Raw genomic sequence first — 7,747 nt, forward strand, 5'->3', positions numbered from 1 at the left:
TGTTGACTTCAATTTGATTCATCAATTAGATTGCTTTTTTTTTTCTCATGTGCCTTATATATTTTCCAATAACTTGTGCCCTTCCGGTGTCCCAGAGAAGGTCTAAGACAACACAGTGGAGAGCTATAAAAATTCATGAGTTTCATAAGAAGGATAAAATCGGAAGAGTTCAAGAAATGGAGCAGAGGTTAGGGAGAAGCTGTAATGTAAGTAAGAGATAGCACCCCCCACCACTTTCCCCGTCTGGGACAGAACCAGAGTTAGAGACTGAACATTAAGATACAAGTGAGTAAGGACCCTCACAGTCCCTTCCCTACTTTCTCTGGGGCGGAGTCACCTTAAACTTGGATGATTTTAAGCATTTAGAAAGAGTAAAGAGACAGCCTTTCTCTAGCCAAAGAGGAGTGGCTCGTGGTAGCTCCCTAGTGGAAAACCATAGAACATTTTTGGGTGGGAGGCCCAAGGGTAGCATGAACTTAGAACTTAGTCTTTAATGTTGTGTGACTTGCAGAGGCTCTATATAGGAAGAGATACTATGAACCCACTACTGAGAACCATTTTATATAGACAGTGGATATCTCAGCAGATGGCACTGTGGGAAAATGAGGGTGAGATCACACTGCTTCCATGGCTTTGCCCAAAGCATTGGAATGTTGCAGCCTCGCAGATGTAGGTTGAGTTTTGAGGAAGGAGACAAGGAGCCATTGATGGGAAGAAGTAATTCAGGGCAGAGCAACTGTTACTGCAAGTTAAGTTGTAGGGAAAGAACCTACTGATTTTTGTACAGCTCAGTAGCCTAGAAGAACTCTGAATTGGCCTCTACTTGAATCTCCGTCTTCCAATTTCTCCTCCCAACTAAGGTTTTGGGGAGTAAGAAGAAATTTTCATTTGTTTCTATTTAAACTTGCTATGTTGAATTTTTCACAACAGTGCACATTTCTTTTGTAATGATAAAGTAATAAAGTAGCGATTGGCATTTTATCTCATATACATAAAATAGTAAAAAAATTACATTATTTGCTGAAGTTATATGTGAATTTTCTTTTTTATTGATTTATTATTCATTACAGTTTATCCACTTTGCATCCCGGCTGTAGCCTTCTCACTCATCTCTTGCCAGTCCTACCCTCCCTCCCTCTTCTTCCCCTATGCCCCTCCCCTAGTCCACTGATAGGGGAGGTCCTCCTCCCCTACTATCTGACCTTAGCCACATTTTTAAAGTAAAAATATCTCTTACTGTTCACTACGTAAATGATGCCTAACAAAGCAATGTGATCTTTGAAACAATTGCTGGAAAAAAAAATCTATTTAACTGGTGTCAGGAACCACTGTCATTTCATACCCTGCTTCTTCCTTCTAGAATCAATAGAAACAGAATCCTAGTTAGACTCTCGGAGGCACAGGACTCAGCATCCATTCCAAGATAGGTGGGTCAAAATTTGTTACCACGGAAAAGACTTGTCTCATAAGAACGAAGTAGAAGTCGGTATCTTTTTGTACCCATGTGAAAGTGATGGAGCATGCCCCATAGTCCTGGCTCATAAGCAGGCTAAGCTGGCTGCACTGTTTTATGAAGCCATGATTTCTATCATTGCACAGAAAAACAAATTAAGTTTTTCAGAATCTAGAAAAAAATTAGCAATCTTAAATTTTACTTTCCCAAATCATATAACATTTCTTAACAAGATGTTTTCTGTTTTCTCTTAAATATCCAGAGGAAAGAATTTTCTTTAAAAAATGTAATTTACAGCATCATGGTATTCATTTCTAGGAATCTCTTCTGCATAAATCAACTCACGGAAATGATGAGTAAGCTATCGGGATGCAATGGTAAACAGCCGAGGAAGCAATCTAGCCACGCCCCTCAAACTGTGGAAGTTTTAAGCAGCAAAGAACAAGCTTTTTTTAGTTGATGCACCTCAAATTCAAGCCTATGTTAAAGTACTTTTTTAGTCATTATTTCTCAAATTCGGGACCCAAACACTATCATGGGTTTTCTTGGCCTTTTTTGAGCACATAAACTCTTTGAAAGCGTTGCTAGTGACCTAGGATATTAGGTTTGTAAGCATAGAAAAAAGCAAAAACTAAGAACAATTCCCTGCCTAACAAACAGGGGTAGCCAAAGGAGAGCGGGCTTGCTGAGCCTGTAGGACCCCGAACTACAGATCCTCTCAACCTTATCCTTTTCTTCAGTTTTATTTGCCAATATGCCATAGCATGCCAGCTAGGCTGAGAAGTCTTCCTGCTGATTAGAGTAAAAGAAAAGAAGCTTGTATTCATAGCTGTAAGTAACTCAGCTTTAATGTTGGCTCCAGATGAGGAAACCCAGCAGTCCTCTACACCCACGGATCCCAGGGATGTTGTTAACTTGAGCTACTTCAGAGCACGGGCTGTAATTGTTGTGACAAAATGTGTAACCACGAGGCGGTGTTGTATTTGGTGAGACGAGGCAGTGGATCTGAATGTTGGATTGCTCCTTGGGACAGTTGAGGGTCCGTATGGACAAAGTTCAGTTCTCCGAGGGGAAAGTTCAGGTACTAGGATCAGCTCGTTTGTGTGTCAGAAGCGAGGACACAGCATGCTACCATTCTCCTTACTGTGACAAAATGTCTGACAGAAGCAACTTCATGAAGAAGAGGTTTATCTGACTCATGGTTTTCAAGGTCTCAGTGCACTACGATGGGAAAGCACAGCAGAGTTCATGTTTGTGGGATCCTATGGCCAGGTCTTTGTAAGCACCTCTTAGATCAGGAAGTGGAGGTGGATTTATTTTATACTTCATCCCTAGTGGTCTTACTCTGTGGTCCAAAATAGTGCTGTCATTTGGGAACGAAGGCTTTGATCACAGGAGCCTGTTTTCGGGACATCTCACAGTCCATCCTAACACTTGTGATGATTAGATAGACAGAAGGCCGCTGGAGGAAAGCAGTAGTTCTCTAGGCTGACTAGCCGTATCAGTACTGTCAGCACACAAAACAGAATGCTTGAGCAGATCCCGTTAGTGCATCCTTGGATGCTGCCACGATACTGTAGTCTGGTCAGATTTCACCCCCAAACTGGACAGAAATGATCCTTTAGATTAAGGCCTCAAAACTGAACATTCAAAAGAGTTGAGAAAGTTGTATCATTCATTACTCTTAGCTCCTTGGTTGTGTCTTCTTCTGCACAACTCATGTGCTTCCAGATGCCCAGGGGACATATGACATGGATAAGCCACAGGACTCCTTCTAGGAAGCATTTCTCTCTGACAGAGCTTGAGACACATCATCTGTTATTTTTAAGTCTAAGCTGGAAGATAATTTATTGTGGCTTCAAAGCTTATGCTACTTTGTGTTTTATAAATGGAAACTGGGTGAGATGTATCCTCTGAAAGGCTTCTTTGGGCTATGTTTAATCAGACCCTAGTGCTAAGAAAGATGGTGTTCTTGGCAGAATTTCAAAACAAAGGCCACTCTGAGGACAGGACATGAAATTACATTATAGCAAGGAGTATTTAAGCTAGATACCCAGATGACAATGCCAATTACAGTGACTTTGGAATATAAGACTCTAAGGTCATACAGTGTTATAAAATTAGGTCAGGACATTTTTGATAATAAAATATGCTGAAGCTAAATGCTACCTAGATACAGACAACTTAGGTCTTATGATTCCATGTTCTTTTCACCCTTCTTTTTAATTTATTTATTATTTTTATATTAATTACAGTTTATTTATTTTGTATCCCAGATGTAGCCCCCTACCTCATTCTCTCCCAATCCTACCCTCCCTCTCTAATCTCCTTCTTGCCCCTAAGTCTGATAGGGGATGTTCTCCCCCCCTTCCATCTGATCCTAGCTTATCAGGTCTCTTCAGGGCTGGCTACAATGTCTTCTTCTGTGGCCTAGCAAGGCTGCTCCTCCCTCAGGGTAGGAAGGAGATCAAAGAGCCAGCCATTGAGTTCATGTCTGAGACAGTCCCTGTTCCCCTAACTAGGGAACCCACTTGGATACTGAGCTGCCATGGGCTATATCTGGGCAGGGTTCTAGGTTATATCCATTCATGGTCCTTTGTAGGAGAAACAGTCTCAGAAAAGACCCCTGTGCCCTGATATATTTGGTCCTTTTGGAGCACCTGTCCTCTCCAGGTCACACTAACTTCCCTTTCTTTCGTATGATTCCCTGAAGGTTTGGTTATGTGTCTCAGCATCTGTTTTGATACACTGCTAGGTAGAGTCTTTCAGGGGCCCTCTGTGTTAGGCTCCTTTCCTGTTACTTCTTTTCTCCTATTTCCAATGTCCATCCCATTTGTCTTTCTAAGTGAGGATTGGTCATCTTACTCTGGGTCCTCTTTCTTGTTTATCTTCTTTAGATGTACACATTTTAGTATGTTTATCCCATCTTATAGGTCTAGTACCCACGTATAAGTGAGTATATATTGTGTGTGTCTTTCTGCTTCTGGGACACCTCACTCAGGATGATCTTTTCTAGGTCCCACTATTTGCCTGCAAATTTCATGATTTCCTTGTTTTTAATTGCTGAGTAGTATTCCATTGTGTAAAAGCAGCACAATTTCTGTATCTATCCCTCAACTGAGGGACATCTGTTTACCTCCCTTTTAATATAAAACAGAAAATTTGTTACTAAGAATGTGTTTAAGCAATACAAGCGTGTAACATTTTCTCTATTAAAGTAATGCTGGTAAAAAAAAAAAGCAAAAGGTATAACCTATAATTTTGCCATTATTAGATATTTGCAATTAAAAAAAAATAAAACAAATACTGGAGGAGCGATGCCAGCATTTGATGTAAGCAGAGACTGCCGTCATCCATGTTGCTTCATCGGGGTCTCCTGCTCAGTAGTGCTCCCTTATTCATGTCCACTAGAACCCCTTTACCACCTAGAAAGACATCTATCCACACTCACACATTTCTCTTGATGTATTTGTACTGTTTTATGTTTTTCTGCTGTTGTTGTTCGGTTGGTTGTATGGTTGGTTTTATGGAGATGTTGTTAGCATATAGGCAGCCTGCTTCTGGGTTGCCTAGCAACCTATGATGCCATCATATGTCCCCAGCCAGGGGTGTGGCAGATATACCTGGCAGATGTAGTTCACCTGTACATGCACATGTTATAAAAGGACCAACCCACCACTTTGTCTCTCTTACTCTCGCTTTCTTTCTCCTCTCTCGCTCTTTCTCCTCTGTCAATACAACCCCCTCACCCCATCATATCTTTTTCTCTCTGTCTCTCTCTCTCTCTCTTCCCCTCTCCATCTCCATCCAACAAGTATCTTTCATACCAGCTCTGTCATATGCGAGATGTATTTTAAAATAGATACCAACATTTTTAAATATATCCCAACAGACGTGGCAGGGTAAACAGCCACAATACAGTAGAAAGGGGTTTTGGAGTTTCAACAGAACAGTAGCAGAAATCTCACATCCTTCAGACCAGGGTCTATTTTCTTCTCAAAGGTTCCAAGACACAGTACTATAACTACAGGTTTGAATTCTGTGCTTGCTCTCAAGCCTTTAGACATAAAGATATTTAGCTGTCTTTCCCAGAAACAAAGAAAATTGTCTTATTTTTGACTTTTAGTGTTATAGAGAGCACATCATATACTGGGTTAGAAAGAAAGGTTTGAAATGCATTAACACCCTTTACCCATATGGTTAGAAAACAATCCTGTTAAATCTCAGAGCTGTCTGCCTAGGGATCCTTTTGTTTTGGATGGATAGGTGCCCTTGAGCCATCTGAATTTTCCTTTAGAAGACAAGGGGATAATATAAGGACTAACCTTTGAACTTGAAGAAAGCTGAGAGGCCACAGCTACCAGCCTCAGAAAAATAATCCCAGAGCCATTTTGAGTTGAACTTCTGAACAATCCTATTAGGAGTGATCCATTTAGAAGTGGGATCAAAGACTTAAGATATTTATGGCAAATATACATGGGGGAGTGTGAGAAGAGGCAGGCATACAAATGAGAAAGGACTTGCTAATTTTTCTTACTGTGCTTCTGAGCTTGTTAACTCAATAAACCACCCACATACACTCAGGACAGACACACTCCAGTTCCCAATAAGGTTACTGTTGGTTCCAGCCAGATAGCACAGCCACTTGACAGGTGTCCAAGTCTTCCTGTGTAAAACAGAAAAGTATGAAATAATAAAAGCACAGGAAGAAAAGGCATTCCAGGGATGTAGAGTCTCACCCACATCTAATTCTTTAATCTCCTTTTAATATGTCCTCTCTGTGGCAATCAACAGACAGAAAGCATATTGTCCTCCAAGCAGCTCACTTGGCATTCTCATAGCTCCAGCTATTTAAAAATACTGCTGTTGTTATGACTTAGATTCTCTCCTTTTTGTGCACACTCAACTTCTCATTGTCCAGTTTTGCTGCTTGAGTCTGTATTTAAAACAGTTGCAGTTATGAACTCATAGTGGTATACACAAAATTGGTACAAACTCAAACCATATCAAATCCCAACATAAAGAGGAGAATGGGGCACAAAACCTCACCTGTAGCCTTGGAGATACTGACAAGTTCTTAGCTGCTAGGGGCAGACCTCAGTCTTGTCTAAGAGTTACCCCTGGTGAGTCTACCACACTCCAGTGGAAATCCAGCTATCCAAGAATATTTGGGCAGCACAAATTGGTCCTGGTGCATTAAAGAAGAATGAATGGATCCTGGTGCATTGGAAGAATGAATGGATCTGGGAAGAGTTAAAGGGCTGAATATGATCAAAACACTTTATATAAAGCTCTTACTAAGAGATTTGGTGTGTGTGTATTTGTTTGGGGCAGCTCTTAAAATCGAAGACAGATATGCTATCATCCCTGTGGCTCTTTGTGTTTTTTTTTCCTCAACAATTAAATGCTGCCAGCTCAGTTGACTTTTTTTTTTTATCTTGTCTGGCATTAGAAGCCTTTCTAGTTGCTTTTCTTGGAATACATCTGAGTTTGTTTATGATCGAAGAAAACATGGTATTGGGACCTGACCCATTTTAAGGTTGGAATAATGAAGGAACAGGAGGTTGGACTCTTGATTCCCACTTAAGAGATTCCATACATCTATCAGTGAAAATATTAAACCTTCATTTGAAGAATATTCTGTGTCTTTTCTGCTTATAGCTTGCTGAGAAGCCCTCCTTGTCCTCTTCTGTACTTAGTGGTTGCTTTGGACTCAAGTGTAGGAATTTGTAATTTTTGGAGGGAGCGAGTTTTTCAAAAAAGAGTTTAAAATATTCTGATGAGTACATCAGAGAAGCAGTTATAGCAAGACGGAGGAAATCTTTCTGTAGACCTCATATGCTATCTGATGGCAATCTTAGCTTCCAGTCTGGTAGAAGCTAGTGGTCTGCTAAGTTAATAGATTTCAAAAAGGTTCTATCTGTTAGTCACAGGATGTTAATTCTGATACAGCTGTGGGCAAGCATAGCCTGTGTAACCACCAGGCATTTTGAACTTGCCTTGATTTGTGACTTTCTTTGTTCCTTAAAACTGTAAAATTTTACAAAATGGCTTGCATGTTGAAATGTAACCTAAATCTGCCTTCTCGGGCCATAATCCCTCAGATGTGGTGTCAGAATAAACAATTTCTTATTCTCTCAAAAAAAGATTTACGTGACACAGAATGACACGTGCTTAGGAGGTAGAATGTGAGGTGGCAGAACATATTCACAGTATGTGATGACCTTATTAGAATGATTGGCATTCTCTTCAAATAAAGCATATCAAAATCCTCTCTGTTAACCAGCTTGAAAT

This window comes from Meriones unguiculatus, chromosome 8 (genome assembly GCF_030254825.1).
Source record: "Meriones unguiculatus strain TT.TT164.6M chromosome 8, Bangor_MerUng_6.1, whole genome shotgun sequence".
Lineage (NCBI taxonomy): Eukaryota > Metazoa > Chordata > Mammalia > Rodentia > Muridae > Meriones > Meriones unguiculatus.